Raw genomic sequence first — 22709 nt, 5'->3', positions numbered from 1 at the left:
ACTCATGAGAGGTCCAGGTTGTTAAACTTTAAAAATCAGTCCACCTTTGTCTTACCAAGAGAAGTCAGCCCTTTTCATCTAACTGTCCTGCCTTATTTATCACCCAGAGCCGCAGGCTCATCCCAATAATAAGCTTTGTGTTCCTGGATGCTGTGATGGAAGACTTATGAACAGTCTCCTCCCACCTACATGCTGGATGCCTCTCGGGGCTCCCTGGGGAAAGATGGAAAAAGCTGTTCATTTTGAAGAGCTCTGTGCCTGAAATGATAGTATGCCATTCCACTCCTAATGGCCTCAGTGAATCATGTAAAAGCTTTTACGCACAGGCAGACCCACATATACACTATTATACAGAAAATAACATACTGACTGTACCCCCATTCTATAATAAGTTTTCAGGCACTGAAGTCTAGCTGTCCCATGGGGCTACCAAAGCATCCTGAATGCACATGGCTAAGGACTGCTCATAATTCTTTCACTGCGGCATGCAGGAACACAGAGTTTATTGTAGACTGAAATGACTGCTCTAAATTAAGGGTCAGACCAGAAACTTGACAAAACTAAATGAATTCTTCACTGATGTTCCTTATGATGCTCAGGGAATAGCCCTGTGAAAAGAGACACAGGTGCAGAACGAAAGAGAAAATACCAAAGAAGGGCTCTCCGAAGCAGTGCCGTCATTCAGCCCAGGGAAAAAGGCTAAAAGACAAAGTTCAAATTTCGGTGACAATTCAGCAAATGGGAAAGTAGGGCATGGAGGCCTCATTCAGCCTGCTGACAGGATCAGGGATACATCTATGGAAGATAAAGCAATGCTCCAAAACATGGTGAGCACTGGTCCTTTCTTGCAACCTTGCTTCTGTACTTAATCCTCACATACCCTATGCCTCTATAGAACTGCTCTAGAGTCTTGTTCCTCTGACAGACTGTATCAAAGCTCAGGCTGAGCACATTATTGAGACATTGCCTTTGCAGCCTGTTGCATAGATATTTTTTTTTTAAATACAAAATGCCATGGATAATACTGAATATTTCTTCATTTCAGCCTTTTGTTTATAGCTCCTTTTTAACCTTTTGTTACTGGCCCCTCCTCTGCACAAAACTAAGTCCAGTTGCATCTCTCTGTTTACCCCACTGCTTCTCCTGCTTCCAGCTGTAATGCTGCTTTTTCTGACTTGCTGCTGTCCCAGACAGGCTCTTCCAGGCTTGAATATCATGCTAGGGTGCAAGTTCAAAAACAGTCTGAAACAAATCAACATGTACCATTTAAAGTAAGACTAATTCTACTTGCCCTACAGAGCTTAGAGAGATAGCTCATTGGGCACTATAAGGAAATGTCAAAATCTACAGAATATTTCTATTTTCTTAAAAGCCTCAGACATCTCAATTCAAAACTCACAAAGCATTCAGAATATGAGTTTTCAAAGCAGGATTAGCTAGTCCTGCCAGTGCTTTAAATTGCATGGAATAGAGCCGCATAGAAAAAAGTGCAACAAAAGTTCAACAGAAAAAATCAAGGGAAAAAATAACTCCAGAGAGCAGAAAGGCTTGCTCTGGATGGCCTAAGCCAGGGTGGGAACTGCACAGTAAACACCTTGCCTCCTCCACCTCCCAATTACATCTACAGCTTTTAGCTCACATTTCCCTGTTAAGCATAACATCTCCCAGGCAGCCAGAATATTCCAGGTCCGAAGCAACACCTTCCAGTAAAACCAAACCTGAATTGGAAGCCAGCACAGACCAATAAAGCACAAGTGACATCTGCTTCCTGTGAGAAATGCTATTCAAGAACTAGGCAAATAAATCCTTGAGCAACAGTTACATGAAGTCTTAATCAGGGGATGCTGCTGCAAGTCCACAGTCCTCTGGAGGTAACAGATTTTGTAAGAAATCTAGTCTACAATGAAAAGATTCACTTTCCACCTCAGAGACAAACAAAAACACTGTAACTCCTGCTGCCACCTCGTATCTGCCAAACAAAGCAAGAGGCTCCCTGGCATCGGCTCAGAGGGCGGTAGGGACTGAGGTATTCTTTCATCTCAGCAGCCTTCTCAAGAGACAGAAGAGAGGGGAAGATGAAATTGCAATTTCTAACTCTCCCACGAGAGGTCCATCTTTGAGAAAGACCTAAAATGAAAGCACGGAGCTAGTGTAGCTACCCATCCATCCACTTCTGCTAAGCTCCCACCTCAACTATGACACTTCACTGTTCAATAAAGAAGGAGAAACTTGGAGAGTTGAGAGTGTAGTTTCTGGGCAGGCTACCCATGTGCCTGATTCATGGCCTGTGTGTTAGGACAGACAGAGAGAAAAACGTCTGCAGAAAAAAACTGTCTGTCCAAAAACTCCCTAAAGGTTGGGAGCCTGCTGTAATTAATCTCCAAAAGCCTTGGGTTTCATCTACCATGGGGGCGAGAACAGTGACGACCAACAGCAGAAAGCATTCATGAAATCTCAGGACAGAGGTTTCCATAGTCCCAATTTGTTTGCTACTGATAATGGGCATGTCTAAACTTAATAATATTTTATATACATGTTATTTAATATTAAAGCTTAACTTCAGTATTATCAAGACTCATGTTTCTTGTGGGCATCTCATTTTCCATTTCACTTTCTGGCTTTATCTCTGTGCTTTAGTGAAGCTATAAATCATCTAAAAAAACCACCTCCCTAGTTTTGCCCTATGTTCAACTTGTGCTTGAGAGACTCTGCTAATCCTCCAACAGAAGGTAAATTTCCATTGATTTTGCAGAACATTTTGTCTAAGTTAGGGTTCAGTCCACAGTGGATTGTAGGAATTTATTTTAAACTTTCATTCTAGAAGAAGTGTGAAAGGTTTAATCTGCTACCAGTGAGGCTATCCTTACAGGGGAAAAAAATTATAGAGAATTATCAAAATTACATTTCTCTTAACTCCAAGATACATATTCCAGACATCTAGAGCAAGGTCAGATGCACACTGTAGCCTCAGCAGGGGTTGCTGTAAGAACTAAGACAGATGTTCAAGGTTTTCTCCAGCTATGAATAAAGATTTTATGCCACCAGAATGAAAATTACCTTTAAAAGTTCAACAGGGTCAACTACTGAGTAAGTCTGTCCCATGCCAGTGGCAAGAGAAGCCACAACTGTATGACTGTTTGTCTTCAACCACTCTAGCACAGTGCAGGTTACTACAGCCACCATGAACATATTGAGACATAATTTTTGTGACAGCAATGGCATAAAGGCAATGAATAGAAATCCGCTGACAAAGAGATAGACCTATCACTTGAGATTCAGATAATGATGAGTATTACCATTCTGGAAAGAAAAGATTAAGGCATACCAGGACTCCTATTTCACTACACCACATTTGCTACTGTGTATAAGGCTTCCTATGTGAATTGGATCGTATATTGGCTCGCATACACTTGTTGGTCACCAGGAGCTCTGTCTGACGTATTAACTAATGTGGGATAGTAAAGACTTCCGCTGCCTCCCAAATGTGTAATAAATACATAAAACAGGTCAGCAACGTGTACTATGCAAACATCTTCAAAACACCCCTGGAATCACATGACTGTAAACCCATACCTTGAGTTTACTATCAGATGTACAGTCCCTGATGTGTCATGTAAGCAGACTTCAGGCACAAAAGTGAGAGGATACTGTATTTAGAGTGCGGCTTTAATCTGGAAATAAAATAGGTGTTCTCTCCCAAATCAGATGAAAGACACTCCGGTTCTTACAGGAATGCTAGTGCAGTATGTGGCAGACAGCCTCTGGGAATAACGTCACCCTTACATAGTATTTCAGGGTCCCTGAAACAGCCGTTGTGCACAGTGAGAGTTCTCTGGAAGGGTCACGGGAGGGAGAAGGTTTTTAGGAAATGTGCAAAATAGCAAAACAGTTGTCAGCATAAAAGCAAACAGCACATCAATCAGTTCAGCAGACAGACTGACAAGCCAGAGCTTCCGACATCCCCGCAGCCTGATCTATTGTCTAGACTAGGATTTTAAAAACGCCTCTTTAGAACGTATTGGATTAAATTCAGAATAGTGAGACCTCGAGCTTTAGTTCAAAACAGCAGGTATTTGTACTGCCTTGTGTGTGCTAGATTTTTAAGCTCTGGATCTAGATCTCAAACCATATTTGCTGAGATATCTATCACGGCTATAGGAAGGCTTTAGAAAGTGGTCCTAGTGACAGTCTAAAGTGGTGTCCTAAGACTGCATGTGCAGCAAATGCTCTAAAGAACTCACCTTCATTTTAATACCAGGCCATGCAGATTAGTGTGGATAAAAATTATTGTCTTAAATATCTTAAAAATCACCTAAAATTTATACAGATTAGAAAGGGTAAACTGAAAGATTCTTATGAATAAATTTCTAGAGCAAACTCTGGGGCAAAGGCACAATTCTTAAAACTATCCTTTCCCACCATTTTCTCTCAGTCTGATGCGAAGGCATTCCTTGACAAAGCCGGAAGAAACCTAAAGAACTCCACCGTTAGCAGGTAAAAGAGTTTGACTCTACCACCTCTCTCTCCATATGCACCCTTATGATACAAGTAGTTAGGTGTACTCTTTGTGTCATCAACAAGCTGTATTAATAAGAAAGTTCGATTAGTTGTCTCCAACTACTGTAAATTCATGTCCCTGATCTCCTAGCAAATGCAAGTGCTGTTGCAAAGTGTCATAGAGTTAGAACATCTTGACCTAAAACCAGGAACTGAAAAGCCTTCCTCTTTTGAAAGTTAATTTGTATGTGGTTGTATCCAGCTGCTGAGGAATTAACTAAATTATTCATTAGTTAGTAATTTAGGGTAGGATGAAGCCTCTAAATACTGTCATGCTTTCCATCAAACACCATGTGTACAAAGTGACGTGTGTAAGTGCTAAGCCAATCCACTCCTGCCATCTATTCCACTTCTCGAAAGCCACATTTCCTGGGATTGCTTAGATGAAGAAAAGACATTTTCATTTTTCAGAGGGAAGTGCTGTGCTGTGTTTGCTGAAATATCACAGGATCCTCCTAGAGAGCATGCTGTTGCAAGGTATAGCTCTCCACTTTGAAATCAGACTGCTGGGGAGCTGCTGGTCCTGGTTCTTTCAAGTTTCGAAACGCAATTTGCACTGACCCTCCTATGGGAGGAGGTGGAGGACCAGGGTATTTACTGCCTTGGGTGAAAGGGAACATTCTGGAAAATAAAATCTTGGGTTGCACAGTAGCTTCCTTTAAGTATGCACAGGCAGAGACAATGCTCCTAAAATTTCACAGTTGCAGGAACTGCAGAAGGGCTCCTCGGGGAAGGTCACGCAGCGCTCTGCTCTCAGCCAAGGGACTCAGTGCAACCAGCACTTGGTCATATTTCTCCAGTCTAATAGCACTGTGCAGAAGTGTTGCTGGGATTATATTGCATCTGGCTTCACAATCCGGCTGAAATCAAATAGCTCACTGACCCAACAGCCTAGCTACAGAGTCTAACAGCTGAACAGCCAGCAGCCCTCTCTCCTCCAGGGCTTACATGCTGAGCTCTTGGCTCTGTTGAAAGTGATGTTGTAAATAGCCCCTCTTCACTTGGAAGACTTGAAAGGTTTAATCGCGGTGTGTACTCTTCCCCTTTCAGGCTGATTTCCTAAGGAAAGAAGGCTTATGCAGACACAAACCAGGCACACCTGTAGCTTGTGAATCCCTCATCAGCTCCAGCCCCAAATATCAAGGGATTCCTCTGAAAAAGGTAAATAGAGATAAAATAGCAAAAATCAAAATGACATTAAGATCTCGAAGACTTTAAGTTCCTACAAATTTTGTCAAAACCGGACTGCTGCAGACAGTAGAGAGTCCCCAGTTTCTTTCCCACAAAGAACACCAGAAAGCATCCCCCAGTGTTAGGCACCAGCTGGCTGTCCAGCAGCATCTCCCAAACCTCCTGCCTTTTGCTTGGTGCTCATGTCACGGAGGTGCTGGAGGAAAGCTCAGATTATTGCAGTTAGGGCAGATAAAGGAGCAAGGGCCACATATCTCTAGAAACAGAGCTTTGTTACTTCTGCTGCTCCTGGAATATCTCTATTCCTAGGTTAGCAGGGTCAATGGGACATAAGACAGGTCTGTGTCCCACACCTATTTCACCATTCCCATGGGACGAGGTACTTTTCTTCTTATCTTTCCTGGGTTTTTTTGCCCAGTACCTACACAGATTCATGATACCTGTGTTGAGACTGGCCCTCAACTACTCTGAGTGCTGGATGCTTCCAGCTGGAGCCCACATACTTGTTCTCCTTTGAGAGCTGTTACTTTATTGATCCTTCTCCTGGACAGTTCAACAGCTCAGGCTTTTTCCAGGAGTAGATCTGTTTCTCTCAACAAATCTCTCTTGCAAGCAGAAATAACGTGTCCCACAAACTATTTTGTCTTTCATTAGGTACTCTAATGTCTCTAAAGTTACATGCAGAAGGCAGAGCTTTCAACTCTGTAATATAAGTGCCTATTCCTTTTTCTGCTAGTTGATAGTGAGTTAAAAAACTTCACAGTACCTCTCTACAGCTCAGAGATGTGTGGATTCACACTGCTCCTCAAAAACCTTTGTGGGCTGTTTAATTATCCCAGGCATTATTCCCAGCAACGCAGCATCACTTCTCAGAATTGTTTTCCCAGTGAGAGAGTATCTAAAAAGTTACCTTCGTTTTCTCAACCTTAACGACAATGCTCAGTGCTAAATAGCAGGTTAGCTCTTGCTTTCAGCATGGAAATGATTGGCCAGCATCTCAAATCCAGCTTTTCCTCTAGTTTGAATCCTTTCACATCACCTCCATCACTTGCTGCCATTTCAAACTCTTCCTTGCTGCAGGTCTCATTAAACTGATTGCTGCTGCTGCACCTTATATAGTCCATGCTGGGTAGTAGTATCAAAAGGCTTCAGACTTCTGAAATTAAAACTAGCTCTTTATTAATAGAGAGCTACTTAACAGAAATGCCACAGCCACAGGTACCACCACATGTACCCTCCACCCACGGTGTTTCCTATAAACCAGACATCCTTCTACAGGCTATGCCTCCCCCACTAATCTCCTTGCCAGTTGCTGCACAGGGCACACTCAAACAGTGCCAAGTCATCTCTCTGAACGCTGCCAGGGAAAACGGGGATAGGGATCTACCGCCATACAGCACCACTAGAGCACAATGCCTTTCTATAACGCTGGAGGTTAGAAGACATACATCTGGTGGAAAAGCTGAATTTTAAGGTGGGATGTAGGCAAGGACTGCATCAAAGATCATACAAATCAGTGGGAGTCTTTCCACTGATTTTCAGTCCACTTTGGATAACATTTTGAACAAAAGTCCCAGAAGTTGCACAGGGCAATGGTGAAATGTGAGCCAAGATAACTGCATAAGCAGGAATGGGCCAGGAGGGCAGCCCCACACTGCAGAAAGGGGCAGAGCTCTCCACCACCCTGGGGGCAAAGAGCAGCAGCTTCGTGGGGACAGCAGAAGGGAAGCAAAGACATTGGCAAGGAAACAATTCTGGCATACCACTGCAGGAGAGAGTTCAGCTATTTGTGATTAATTTAGCTGTTACACCAGAGGTCTCCAGTGACTATGGAAGCTTTGCCATGAGCCACATGATAATTTATTTCTCTTCTAAAAAGAACTGTTTCTATGAAAAATTGCAATAAAACATGTTATGCTGGACACTGTCTATGGCCAGAAAAACTATTAAAAACCATTAACAAGCTTCTTCAGCTTATTCATCTCCCATCCCAGACAATAAGAAAGTTAGGGTTAAATCCAAGGGACTTTCCTAACTTCAGTTATTAGAAGCAGAGCAGTAGCTCTGTAAAGCAGGTCCTGGCTTCTTGCAGCCATGACTTTTCCCCTGAATCAGTTGGAGTCTGCTTTGTTTTCATTGGCATCAAGAACACATGAAGCACAGTCCAGTGGGTGTACAGTTGTGTATACACCAGCAGTGCATTTGCATAATGTTTCAAAGTCCTAACCCAATGCTTGCAAAATGATAGTCACTGCCACAATGTCTTTACATAAATAGCACTTGCTTTTCATAAGATAAACTTGCACAAAGGTTTTCCTTTTTTTTTTTTTTTCTCTTTCTGCTTGTGATACTACCTTACAAGCTTTTCTTGCTATGTCCGACAGTAAACAGTACTCCTATAAACCCCCCACTTTGGCAGCTATTGGCGACTACCTTCACCCCCACTTCCAATTCCCACATTACAGTGCAGTACTGGCCTCCCTTCTGAGAACAGCTTTTCCTTCTGAACAGTCTGTTTGCAGAGATACACAGTTATTAAATCCCTCTAGTGTCCCCAGTGTGTTTCTTGCACACACAGAATACTAGTACCATTGTGGTCCCGAGAAAGGTGACAATTCTGACTCTCACTTCATCATCATTCTTTAAAACACTTGGTCACAACATGAAACTCTACAGATGTATCCACACAGCTTTCCCCCAGAGCATTAGTTTTAAATAATTCGCCTTAAGTTATCTGCAGGACTAAATTGCAAGACTTGAGTGAATTAAATCTCCAAATGCCCAAATTCTGACATCTGGCATTTAGATACAAAATAAAGGCTTTCTTCTCAGTGGTGCAGATACTTTCCTGTAGACAATACGAACTTCATTTCATTGCATGGTTTGAAGCTTCATTTTTTGGAGGTGCAAATGTATAAACAAGGTCATGAATAAAACCATCTAGGGTTGTTCTTGGAAGAGGAAAAAAGTACACCATTTAGAAGAAGGTGCCTACACACCTGAATTTGGAAAAGTTATTACTAGATCAAAACCTGCCAGAATAGCCCACACCAAGTCACTGTTCCATTCAAAAGCAAAGAGAACAAATCTCCTTCAGTGATTCTGGGCAATGAGGTATTGGAGAGGTTGAGACTTAATCCTTCACCAGCTCTTTCTACAATTTATGGATGCCCTTGCCTGAAGGTTTGATGATAAAGCACACTGGTATCTGTAGAACATCCATGTAAAATAAATCATGCTGCTATAGTAGTAATAAGGATACTACTTCTAACTTTTTACAAGACCTTTATACATGCACGTACCCTCCTTAAATGTTATGCTCCACGTATACTGCTGAGGTAACCTCAGGAAATATAGGATTACATATGCACTGCTTCCTCAAAGCATCCATCAAAGGTTTTCATTAACAGGAGATCCTGTTTGTCCTAAGCACTTAGCAAAGAGAGTTAAAAATACACTCTAAAGTGTTATGCAGACTTCAGCAAGAGAAAGTGCTAAACTGCAGCTCATTCAGAGGATTTCTTGGAAATAAAGTTTTAGGAAAACTAGGCTACCTTTATGAAACCAGTAGGTTACGAAATTGTTCCTACAGTGAAAACAGTCACAGTGGTAGTTTCAGTCTGCCTGAATTGCTGTAGGATTAGACTCACTGAAGGCCAACAGTACTTATCTATAGTAACATCCCTAATATCACAGTGCACAATTACACCGCCTTGTTCGACCTAGAGCTGTCCCTCCCCAGAGATACAGCTTGGCTTTACTCCAGGGTAGGGCACACTCTAGGTTGTGATCAAGGGAAAGTAACATATTTTAGTCTTAAACACAAGCCTGAGCAAGCAGTACTCAGGAATCTGCGGCTCTCCAGGAATAGCCTTGGGAAGCACTTTGATTAGGAATCATTTACAAGTCACAGTTCCTCTACTGCTTCCTCTTTCCTCCGGGGTAATGACTTACAGAAGCATCAGCAACAAATTCTGACATTTCCCAGTCCTGGCTAGCAAGACTGATAGGTGAATCACAGTCTCCCTCCTTCCTAGCTTGCAAACCATCTGCACATGCATGGGGAGAGGGTGGATGAAAACCTAAGAACTCCATGCCTCCTTCACATCCCTGCATGGACCATGACATACGCTCAGGTCTGCCCTGCCTTTTCTTCCATTTTTTTCCCAATAAAGTTCATATCCAGCTACTGCTGTTAATTTATGGGTGGGATCCTGTTGCTAATTACTGGCTTCTCATTGGCAGGAATGCATCTCTAAAAGGCTGATTACCCAGATCTATAAAGATCGTGGGTTCCTCAGGGACAGCTTAGGCATGATGTAGAACTTACAGAAATATGGGTTTAACCATTTAGGCACTTATAGCATGCCAGGGCTGGCTATATTTTGGCCAGGCCAGCTCTTCTGGCACCTGCCTAAAGGCCTGCTGCTGTTCTTGCTCTGGATCAGCACCATTAGGGCAAGCCAGCCAGCTTGACACTTATCTCAGAGCTAAGCTGACGTGACATTCACAAACTGGATAGTCTATCTAAATTCTTGTGAGGCCATATACATAGGCCATGTTCAGGCCACAGCACATGGCCAACTTCATTCAAAAAGACTGCCAGAGGAGTTGGAAATGTTTGTATCTTCCTTTCCAGTAACATCCTGCTAACCAAAGCACTTCAGAATAGAGGCGTAGCCTGAGGTAAAGGCACTCCATCATTCTCTTGATAAAGCAAGGCCAAGCAGTCAAAAATGAAATGATCCATATGAAACCATTAGGTTGTCTAGAAAGAAGGATTATGTTTCTAGAGCCTAATGAAGAGGGCACATACCCCAAAGGAAGAATTCACATTCTGGGACTTCACACAGAGAGATCTTTCTGCATTTTACATTTCAAAAAATACTTACATCATATTAATATTAAGAATGGCGGTCACACCACTTGCAATTGGAAATGCAAATTACAATGCATTCTTATATTTGGCTTACTGCCTCATCATCAAAAGCCATTAGTAGTCCCTACGAGCAAGCAAATAAAATTTGGGTTTGGTTGCAAGTGTAGGTCTCTCCCTGGCCCTGTTAAGTCTCCTTTGTACCTGTCTAATGATGTAAAATGGTCTTAAAATCAGTGTAAAGTGACTCATTAAAGATTCCCGTAGGAAACAGAATCATACATTTTATGCGTAGGATTTGTTGAACTACTGAAAAGAAGTTAATTAGCAGAGCAAAGACATTTGAAAAAATGTGAATTATTTATATTGTAACCCTCATCCCACAGGCAGAGAACTTTGATAATTTACTTCTCCAAAAGTTCTTGTCTTTTTTTCCCTACTCTTTTTTTTTCTTAATATGCTCCTGAGATTACAATCCAGAACTCACTCCTCAGCAAGTTTTCAACATTTGCAGTGCTCTCAGCTGCACGCACTTCCAGTTATTAACCTTTCCTCTGTTCACGCTGGCCTTGCAGGGAGGTTCTCTGATAATGTGAAGAAGTGTCATTTGAAATTATTTTAAAGCAGAGAACAGCTACGTACTCCAACCTATTATTGTAAGTTAACACTAATGGCAGCTATACCTTTCAAAATGATACAATATTTTTTACTATTTAAAAAACAGACCCATCATATAAAACAGCTGCCATGTTTATTTAGATAAGTGCTCCTCCGCTCTTATAAGTGGAGGCTGATGACAGATGTGTTTTTAAGGCAAAAATATTAACTCTAGAAATGTCAGCATCTGCTTCTTTTCAGCCTAGCCTTACAGATTCACACATCATTTTTCATCCATAAGGAGAGTTTCTTTTTTCTTACAGAGAATCTAAAAACACGGGTGTAAATTACTGGTCCCAAGGCCTGACAGTTTTATTAGCATGTCACTGGTGCTACACGTGTTAGGTCTGAGTAGACATAAAGAGCGGCTGCCTTCCACGGCACGTTCCTCGTGGGACAAGGAAGGCTTGCACTTCCCCAACAGGAATTTTCCACCTTACTGTTCCATTTCTGTGAATCGGTATTTGCTAAAGTTATGAGATGCCATACAGAAGTGCTGTATGTAGTTCCTGGGGTTACTAGAAAGAAAGAGATAAAAAAACCACAAACCAAAACTTTCTACTGAATTCAAGGAGTCCAGCCTTCTGCCTCACACAGCTAGCATGCTATAATTCATTTTAATGTATTTAGTACAGTAATTGTTCTTCTTTTAACCACGTACATAGTACTGTTAGTAGATAGAGCACATGAAGCCCTATATCTTACTCACTACATATATACAAAGAACATCTCCTACATCTTTACCCTACGTGACAGAGGAGCTCTGCAGTACTCACATTGCCTCCCACAGAAATGCACGCCAAAAGAAAACATCACTCAAGGATAATTATGTACAATCAAACCATGAACAGATGTATGAACAAATGGCAATTAGAAGGTGGCTGCTAACCACCAGCAATTCAAGACAAAACATATTCCAATTAATGACCAGTTAGAGCAAATTAGAGCTGTAAGAATGGACCACACTAGCTAAGAAGTTTCTCTGGGCAAAATTCATGTACATGTCACTAACCTGGGCCACCTCAGACACGGTGACTATCCAAGACATTTCATAGAATCACAGAATGGTTTGGGTTTGACCTTAAAGATCATCTAGTTCCAACCCCCCCTGCCATGGGCAGGGACACCTTCCACTAGACCAGGTTGCTCAAAGTCCCGTCCAACCTGGCCTTGAACACTGCCAGGGAGGGGGCAGCCACAGCTTCTTTGGGTAACCTGTTCCAGTCTCTCACCACCCTCACAGTAAAGAATTTCTTCCTTATATCTAATATAAATCTACCCTCTTTCAGTTTAAAGACATTACCCCTTGTGCTATCCCTACACCCCCTGATAGAGTCCCTCCCCGTCTTTTCTGTAGCCCCCTTTAAGTACTGGAAGGCCACTATAAGGTCTCCCTGGAGCCTTCTCTTCTCCAGGCTGAACAACCCCAAGTCTCTCAGCCTGTCCTCACAGGGGAGGTGCTCCAGTCCCCTGATCATCTTCATGGCCTCCTCTGAACTCACTCCAACAGGTCCATGACCTTCTTATGTTGGGGGCCCCACAGCTGAACGCAGCACTCCAGGTGGGGTCTCACAAAAGCGGAGTAGAGGGGGAGAATCACCTCCCTTGACCTGCTGGCCACACTTCTCTTGATGCAACCCAGGATGCAGTTGACTTTCTGGGCTGCAAGCGCACATTGCTGGCTCATAGTAAGTTTTTCATCCACTAATACCTCCCAAGTCTTCTCCTCAGGGCTGCTCTCAATCCACTTATTGCCCAGCCTGGATTTGTGCTTGGGATTGCTCCAACCCACGTGCAGGACCTTGCACTTGGCCTTGTTGAACTTCATGAGGTTTGCAGGGGCCCACCTCTCAAGCCTGTCCAGGTCCCTCTGGATGGTAAATCCCTTCCCTCCAGCGTGTCGATCACATCGTACAGCTTGGTGTTGTCAGCAAACTTGCTGAGGGTGCGCTCAATCCCACTGCCCACTGATGTTAAACAGTGCTGGTCCCAACACCAACCCCCGAGGAACACCACTTGTCACTGCTCTCCGCTATTTTCATAGCACTGGCAGACATGATAAAGGATTTACCACTGGAGACCCATAGCTTCCTGGCACAAGAGCGAGCAGCCAGGTACACTACTCAATGGCATGAAAATGCCCATGTTGAATAACCAAAAGCTGTTGTACCCCGAATGGTAGCTGTTCTCCACAGCTGGATACCTTTGCTTCAGACTACACTCAGGTTGTTACACTAGACATTTTAGTGACAGTAAGACCTCTCCAGCACGGCTGCATAGGAAGGTGCTGACAAATCTCCTTATTTCAACATTCTGAGCTGTCCAGAGATGAGACATCACTCCTGGCTTGCCTGCAGGCCATACTGACCTCTTAGCATGGCACTGTACCTAGGTAATACATCCTAGAAAAGGCAGACCAAGTCCATTATAGGCCTGTACAAAGCTCTATCACTAAATGACTTAACAAAAATGTTCCCAGTTTTCCTTGGAGTGGGGCAGTGCAGATCTTCTCCTGTAAGAGTAAGTAATGTATTTTCGTAGGTACAAACAATATGCCACGGGCTTTAAGCATAAGCCACAAAGCCAAAAGACCAATTCTTGCCTGAGCAGCTTTATGATCTAAATAGGTAACACAAAGCCAAGGAATGGGAAGCAGCTTAACAAAACTGCAACTGTGACCGTCCTGTAAGCTCTGTGATTTCTTTGTTTGCTTACATGCTTTCTACAATTTATCCTGTCTTTGCTCCTTGGCAAAAACATATTCTTACAGATGGGGCTAAAAATAGCAATGGATGATAGAAATAGAGGACCGAAGAAGGTAAGTGTTGCCAAGTGAGCCTGCAAGAGGTCTCTGCAATTGTGTCCAAGTTAAATTGATATTAGAGTAGCCATTGCTAAGGGCTTTCTCTTATTCTCTTTTCTGTGCTTGACAAGCACTTCTGTTATTGGTTACACTTAATATTCCTGAACTCTTAATTTTTAGGATCAATCAAGCATTTAATTTAAAAAAAAAAAAAAGTTATTTTGACTGACATTAAGCTGGTATTTTTCCAATAACACCAGGGGAACCTGACTGGCAACTCCATTTTGTTTGTAATTCAAAGACTCTACAGGGACTTTATTGTCAAAATAATTTTATGATTTCGTTAGGAGAAAAAGTTTTTTCGCTCATGGATTTTCAGATTGCAGAAAAAGAGGGGTTTGAATTTTTTGCAAGCGTGAGCACAACTCTGCCAAATCCTGTTCACTTTTAAGTCCTGGTTAGGATTTGCAAACCATCGTATTTTGAGTAGACAAAAAGATTATTTTCGACTTTGGGACTTCCATTTCTCTCAAGGCTTCTGTAAAAATCATGCAGTAAGGTTCTCCAGATGGTAATCTGCAAGTTCAGACTGTCTTCCCTAGCACTAATTAGGACTTATGCAAAGGGAAAAACAAACCAAATCTACTTAGAAGTCTACTCTGCTTTCCAAGGAAGGAAAGTTTAGCAGACATTTGCAGTGGTTGAGGGTGGCCACCAAATCCTGTGTGCCAGGCATTCTCCGGGTGGCATTAGCAAGAGAAGTGTCCTAGGAGAAGCAGCATAGGGCTCTTGATTTGGTACAGCTATGATAAAGTTTATTCCTTAGATACAAATGAAATAGAAGCAGCAAAATAAGGATGAATAGAAATTCCTACTGGGAGCATCACTCAAAATACTGCCTACTCCTACCATGTCATTTAAGAAAGTGCATGTACCAGAAGCAAGAGAACTGTCTTTCAAGTGAAGACACAGAAGAAAATGCTTCACTCTCTAGATAACAACACCATGATTTGTGTGAGTGAGACCTTCCCCCTCAACTCAATTCTGGTTTAAATGATCTGGAGCAACCAAAATAAATGTAATGAAAAAGGGATTAATTTGCAGTTTTGTCCTCCTCTCAGCCTTCCTCCCAAATATGAAACACTTGCTTAGGAAGGGCTCCTCTTCAAAGCTAAATGAAATCTTCTCTGTATATCCCTTCCATCCGTAGCCCTCTCAAACTTTCTTAATTAATTTTACCGCTGGTTTCAAAGAGCTTTCCAAGTTGGCCCAAATCCCTTTAGATTGCGTATCAGTATTAGCAACGGAAGATATATTACTACTCTCTCTTTTTGTTTTTCTCCCCCTCTTTCTGAAAGGAAGTAAGGAAGGATGATCAGTCATGTTATCACTCTAGAGTATGAGGCAACTACTGCATCTGAAGCAAATTCTGGACTCCTCGTGTAATTTTTATGCACACTACTACTTGATAGATGCTACATTTGTTTTTTCTTTCTGTAGCTTCTTTTTTTTCCTTTTTTATGGCAAATCCTAAAGGAATCAGTCTATTCCATAATAATCTCATTAAGTCAGGACAGGTCTGAATTATGTTTCTTTTTTCTTCCCTTTTTCCAGCTCTACTGCAAAGCTCAAGAAAATTTATTTTTCAAAAGCATCAGAACTCTTATGTAAAAACAATGGACTCTGAGTAAGCAAGACTGGACAGAATATTTCTTAATGCAAGGATTTCTCAAGAAAGGTCCAGGAGCTTTCCAGAGTAGTAAGGTAATGTTTTACAGCCAAATTCACACACAACGTAAGGTAATGCTAGTCTATAAAGGCAATTTGAAGACAGTGAAATAGCAGATCCCCATACCAAAGCTGAACTTAATAGAAGTGATTTTAATGGATTCTTCTTCTGAAGTAATCATTCACTCTTTGTTCCTAAAAGAGTGAAAGACAGGGAGAGAGAAAAAAAAACATACAGATGTCAGGCACTCATAAAGAGGGATTCTTCTATTTTCGTGTAAATTCTTTGCAGATTGCACCATGCATTTGTCCCATTTGTAAATTCATTAAAAGAGAGAATGAAAAAGCACTTTTTTTTTTCCCCAGAGTGAAACCTTTTAATTCCAAGCAGGGTTTCAGAGTGTTATTAGAGTGACATATAATGAAACAGATTATAGCTATTTTTAAATGAGCAAAACAAGGAAAAAATTTTGCCTGCAATATACGTTGAAGAGAATTACTAAAGCCCCTCTCCATCAAAAATCAGAAGAACCAAGAGCACCATAAAATCAACAGTTAACATTTTTAAAGCAACATTCCACTTGTGAAATTTCAGAAGGAAAAACAGTAGTTCCTCCCTTTTCTTGCTCCCACCACTAATGCTCAAAAAGAAATCTGCAATTTCTACTTCTCCATGTTTCTAATTCACCAAGACTGTTTAAAAAATAATTCTTTTATATGGAGCATTTCATCAGATGGAAGTGAAATAAATGGAATGGAAAGGATAGAAAACCCCAAGAAAACTCTTCTCTAAAAAATGTTTATTTGGACTTGAAATTTAAAAATTAAAAGAGTTGAACTGAGACACGTTGTTGGGAATCTGTTGTGGAACAGCATATGTGGCACTTCCTTGTTAGGAATCTCCAGCACTAGCAAAAATTCCTCTCTGATTCACCCTTGCCACTTTTCTCTTAGTTGAAAAGAGAATTTCTAATGAACCCTTCTATTTGTCTGATCCCTGTTGGAAACCCAAAGGCCATAAAGACCCCTCACCACTGCAAACCTGGAAGGAGAAATTCTGCCTCACATACAGAGTCCTGGGAGCACAGCTCACAGTGTCATGGTTTGAGTTCAGAGAGCAACTGAGCACCATGCAGCCGCTCACTCCCCCCTTTCCCCCCAGCGCTGGGAAGAGGAAAATAAAGAGGCCCAGGAAATTGCGATAAGGACAGGGAGGGATGATCTTATCCATTATGGCACAGGCAAAAGACAGACTCATTAGGGGAAGAAAAAAAGAACATAAATTTAATTCAGACACTAACAACAACACGTAACAAAGTAGGACCATGCGAAGCATTACCACATCCTGGAAACACCTTCCCCATCCCTTCCTTCTTCCCGGGCTCAGCTTTGCTCCCGATATCTCTACCTCCTCCCCTCCAGCAGCACAGGGGGCAGGGAATGGGGGGTGCAGTCAGTCCTGCCACTTCTTTCACCTCGGGGAGTGGCGGGGGGAACTCCGGGCATTCCTCCCCTGTTCCAGTGCAGTCCCCCTTTCACAGGAGACAGTCCTACACAAACTCTCAACACAAGTCACTCCCACGGGCGTGTGGGTCACCCCTGTGTGTTGCAATCCTCCCAGTGCCAAACTGCAACAGTGGGGCTTTCTTCCCATGGGGTCCGGGCCTTCTTCGGGCACGGTCACCTGGGTCAGCATGGGGCCCCACAGGCTGCAAATCGGCATGTGCTCCACCACAGACACCCATGAGTGGGCGGGGGGGCGGCCCTGCCATCTTACCAGCTGCAGGGGGGGTCTGCTCCAGCCCACCCCCGCCCTTCTCCTCCTTTCTTCCACTGACCTCAGTGTTCGCACAGATGTTCTCCTCGCAACTCCTCAAAACTCCGACAACTCCTCCCAGATTCCCCTTCCTAAATATGTTATCATAGAGGTGCAGCCACCATTGCTAATTGGCTCAGCCTTGGCCAGAGGCAGGTCTGACTTGGAGCTGGGGGAGCTTCAAGAAGCTTCTCATAGGGGCCACCGCTTTAGCCCTCTCCCCTGCTACCAAAAGCCCTGCCACTCACTCAAACCAGGACACACAGAAAAACACAGGAGCAACGCAAAGTCAGGTCTGCTGGTAAAGAACAACCACTGGAGCAGGAACACAGGGCTGTGCTAGCACTGCATGGACACTTAAAAACTGAGAGTCATCAAGATGACATGACTTAAACACCAACTACAATGCCATGATTCTCTCCTTTTCCCTCAGTATCTGCACCTTTTCTCTCTTCCTCCCCATTTTTGGGGACTTGTGTTTTACACAGAAATATTTTTCTGCTGTAAATTGCCATTTTTATCTCACGTCACAGTTCCGGTCTCCTCATTTGGCTTGTCTTCCCCCCCACACAGTTGCACTACACACACTATGAAGCTGTTCATCCATCAGTGAGCCCAAGTGATCTGCAGCAGCATCATGTCTGGCAGCGGTATCACTGCAGGGCTCTCGCCGGTGGGTTCCCAGGGAGCTTTCCTCAGCAAAAGGACAGCTGGGAACTGAGCCGCACACAGCTCTGCGAGCGAGCCCCAGCCAAGTCCTTCCACTGTAATGTCACACTAGACCTGTTTTCTTTCACTCAGCTGCCTGTTCCCCAGGAGCTGAACTAGGCAAGATGGCATAGTTCACAGAGGTGGCTGCAATCTGTAGGTTTAATCAGAAAAACGCTTCCCCTGTACACAGAAGATTTATGCTGGGAACCTCCAAACACCTACAGCAATGAACCAGAATCTGGTAACCAGTCTTTTCCAGGAGGCAGCTACCCATTCGGTCAAGGGGAGGCTGAGGGCAGGCAAGTTTGGATCACGTGTCATTCAGGTGGAGAATTCACAGTGTCAAACACTGCAAACAAAACCTGCTCCTCCAAGGCCCCATCACTACAATAAGGTCCTCCACACTTAGCACTGGACCACCTTAGGGTTTCCAAGCCAGGTTTGCTTTGAGTGCTGGAAGTAAGGAACAAACAAGAACATAATTTTAATCTTACAGAGGGGCCTAAGAAACAGTGTATAAGTTAGAGAAGCCCTGAGTGAGATTCGTTACCTGAACAAGGCCTCCAGCAATTTAAAAACGCAAGGACCATAAAGATGGTTTAAAACAACATTTACCTCATTTCTGACCAACAGAAGGGAAGGGATAAATATGAATAAGGGCAGCAGTTGTGACTCTAAGACCACCAGCTGATGGTTGCCTTCCAGGTCTTAGCGCTGCCAACTGGAGGCTATCCCATACTCAGAGGTTTGCCAAGAAGGGCTCCATGAACTTCAGGCAAAGGCACTCAGTTTATCTCAAAGCCACCTATATCAGCTGACTGAGCTTATGCAGCTGACTTTGCCTGAAGCCCATTTAGCAAGTGCTTCCTGGCTCCCTTCCACTGGCAGAGCTCAGGAGACAGGAACGTATGCAAGATGGGAATATCGAACATCTGGGGATGGTAACATCTTAACCAGCACAGCTGCCGGCAAAGTGAACATCTGTCTGTTGCCCAGGTCTCCTTTCACAAAGGAAAATGCTCTCTCCCACAGGCTCATCTGTGGACAATACAAGTATCTGCTCCCTCACGAAGTACTTTGTGGTTAAGTTTGTCTACAATGTAAATTAGCCCATGCAATGGTCTGTGTTGCCACAGCTAGATTGCTTTGGGTATCAAAACTAACTTGAGTATACTGCAGTGTCAAGCACACCTAACTTTTTTATTGCAAGTTTTAGTGTAAACGAGCCACAGTAAAACTGAGAGGAAACAGCACCGAGGAGAATATTCCCTACGATTTTTTAGTATGACTAGTACTATATGTATGTTGGATAATAACGATGCGATTCCCTCAGATTACTTTATTTTGTAAAGAACATGACACATGGTTCAGTTCTTAATGTTTAAACTTTTTTCCACCCAGTAATTAAATAAGTTGTCAAGCAGCTCTCCCATACGCAGGCAAAGCCATTGTTTATGAACTGCCTGGGGCCTGCTCTGAAGCACCGCTGAGGATTTGGCAAGCCTCTTAGACCCGGCTAACAGTGTCATGTACACCCCATCTGCACTGACCCATGCATCATGTAGAAGAAAATTCTACCACAGTCAAAAGACGATTGTTAAGACACGGAGAATTCCAGATTTAGGAAATTCAGAGCCCCACAGCAGATCTTAAGTCTCATGCCAATCCTGCCCGAGAATGCAAACCACGTTACAGCGCTGCTACAGTGAGAGCAGTGTCAGGCGGGAGGGAAACGCTTACCACCCAGCGTTTATCAGGAATCTTTCTGGTCTGGAAATATCCTGTTCTCATGCCTCCCAGGCACTACTGGCTTCACCCAGCATGAAATCACCGCTAACACTGCCTGTCTCTCACAGTAGTTTATTTCACTCCAAGGTGCAATCAATTCTTATTTTATTCCAACTCACACATTCCTACTGGTGATGTCTTCAGGCTCTCTATTCTCATGACATCAACGAGACTGTCTTGCTCTTACTAGCCAACAAAGTTTTCAAACTGTGTCTGGAGAGGGAATTCCTGCCTGAGAACACAAGAAGCCACTTCTCTCTCTGGCTGCTTCACTTCTACTTCTATCAAATCCTGTTCAGCTTCCCAAGCAAATGCACTTCTGCCAGTTCACCTCCTGCCTGTTCTGCCTCCCCTCCAGCTCAGTACGGCATAGCTCAGCGCATCTCTCAATTCCCTTTTCACTATTGCAAATTACACAGAAATTGCGTGCTTTCTACCAACAGAGAAAGATAAATACATTTGTGCTCTTGGTTTTTTTTATGCTTGGCTAAATACACCTCTGCTATTGCTCCTTATGGTCTGTATTGCAGGAGGAGCAGCAGGGAAAAATGTAACTATTCTTTTACCGAATTCCTCAGTATAATGATTTGTTCTTCTAATACGTTTCCTGTGTTTTGAGAATTTTCTGTGTTTGGGGGAAGGTAAATAAATCCTGCAACTCACATGAGTGTTCTAGTTTTGACAGTTCTCAAGGATATCAGATTAATGGACAACGTTCAGTATCATGAAAATACCGTGCACGAAAAGGGAAAAGCCACACTCCCTGGGAAAATGCGTAGAGATTAAGTGTTGCAGCATGAAACGTATTTCGCTGCTAGCCTGCTGGCTCTTTGCCTGCCTTCATGTGGGGAGAAAGGATAAGGTGTGAAGCCAGATCAAGCTTCCTCTTCTGTCTCCAACAGGACAAGCCACAACCAAGGAAAGAGCACTGCAAATAAGCCCTGCACACAGATACTCTTCAAGAAATCAGAACAGGCAGTCCCAGTGGAAGGTAAGCTCATACTCAAACTTGGCTGGCCACATGTCCATTTTCTTCAGAGGTGTTACCAGTCCAGGGATATAGCTGTAGCTGAAGTCATATGACCTTTCCCTACTTCCTAAAATTCTTCTTCATTAGGGCTATCACTAAAGTAACACAAAAAAATTATCACATTTTTAACAGCTACAAATAATATCTTCCACCATCCACAGTTAACATCAGAAAATTCAGACATAATTTTTAATTATGTACCTCTTGAAACTGGCATATCTGCTAGGACATTTCCTTCAACGTGAGGCAATGCTCTGCTCACAGGATGCAAAGTCTCAGAACTTGCCATGTTTGTCCAGCTTTCATTTGTAGCTATTTAACACTAGCCCAACATCTGTACGTCACATTCTCTCCTCAAAACCGTAAGTGCTTTTCAAAGCCTGCCATAGGCCAAGGTTTTCTCAGTTATTGCTGGTCACTGGAAGACATTTCTTCTTCCAGTTTTTGGAACATCATCTCTATAAGTGACCCAAGAAGTGCTGTGGAGGCAAACACTGCCGTGCTCTGGCTACCTTGCAGTAGTTCATTGGAGAGCTGGCACTTACTGAGAGCATCCCATTATCACAGCGAAAGGGTCCCCCCACTGTAGAGTAAACATGTGCCACATCACTCAGAACCAGCCTTATCAGCAAGAGAAGACAAAGGTTAACAGAGTGTGTTTACTTAAGAGCACAGACTAGTAGTAGTGGAGTAAAGATACAAAAAAAAAACCCCAAATGCACAATTAAGCTTTTAGTAAATAACAAATGATCCTCCCCAGCTGCCCTGACACCGCAGGCACCTTCACTTCTCCTAAATTAAGACAGTCTCCCTCTGCCTCCTGAAGACAGACTCTGTACCTTCTGCTGCCTGAGACAGCACTGGCCTCCACCTCTCCTCCTTCCACTGTGCCCTCTCAGGGGAGTGGGAAGGCCTAGAGCAAAACCTGTGACACTTCTAACTACATCCAAAGGTAAAATGCCTTCAACCCTCTGACTTCTTGTCACTGCGTGATGGGACTCTACATAACGCTGCAAGGATTAAGTAAGTGTGGCCTACCCAAGAGTTTTATAGTTTATATTTCTACTACACTTTTTAATTACCACATTCCTGGGCTCAGCATCTTTTACAGTCATCTGAAGAAACTGTGGTAAAACTTTATATATTGTAGTCAGAGGAATATTAAACTAACACCACCTTATGGCAACTGCTGGAGAGAAGCCACTTGCCCAGATGAACCTTTTTCTCCTCAGTCTGCAGATCCTTATGTCTGAAGAAGCAGAGGACTCAGATACACAAAGCACTTAAACAGGTTAATGTAGCAACATGCATAATGGAAAGGTGTCCGTCAGAGTCCTAGTGAACACAAAGACACTGGTTAAGTAGCCCAAGATATTTCTTTTTAAACATTCAATTGTGAGTGAATCAGTGATGACCCAAAGAAAACAACCCTCTTGCCTCCCTGTGAGAAGTCAAGCACATGGCAGCCAGGGTTGCCCCAACAGAAACCCAGGCTTCTTCCCAGGATTAGCAAGTCATTCTCTGCTAGAGGGAAAAGGAGACAAAGGATGTC

General features: G+C 43.0%; 1 protein-coding gene across 2 annotated transcripts in view; it reads right to left on the bottom strand.

The window, feature by feature from the left end:
• Positions 1-22709, bottom strand: part of BMPER (BMP binding endothelial regulator) — a 150884-nt gene that overhangs the window by 74162 nt on the left and 54013 nt on the right. The gene's annotated exons all lie outside the window — the stretch shown is intronic.

The sequence above is a fragment of the Strix aluco genome, chromosome 1, assembly GCF_031877795.1.
Source record: "Strix aluco isolate bStrAlu1 chromosome 1, bStrAlu1.hap1, whole genome shotgun sequence".
Classification (NCBI taxonomy): Eukaryota; Metazoa; Chordata; class Aves; order Strigiformes; family Strigidae; genus Strix; species Strix aluco.
This window is presented reverse-complemented; position numbering and strand designations above follow the sequence as displayed.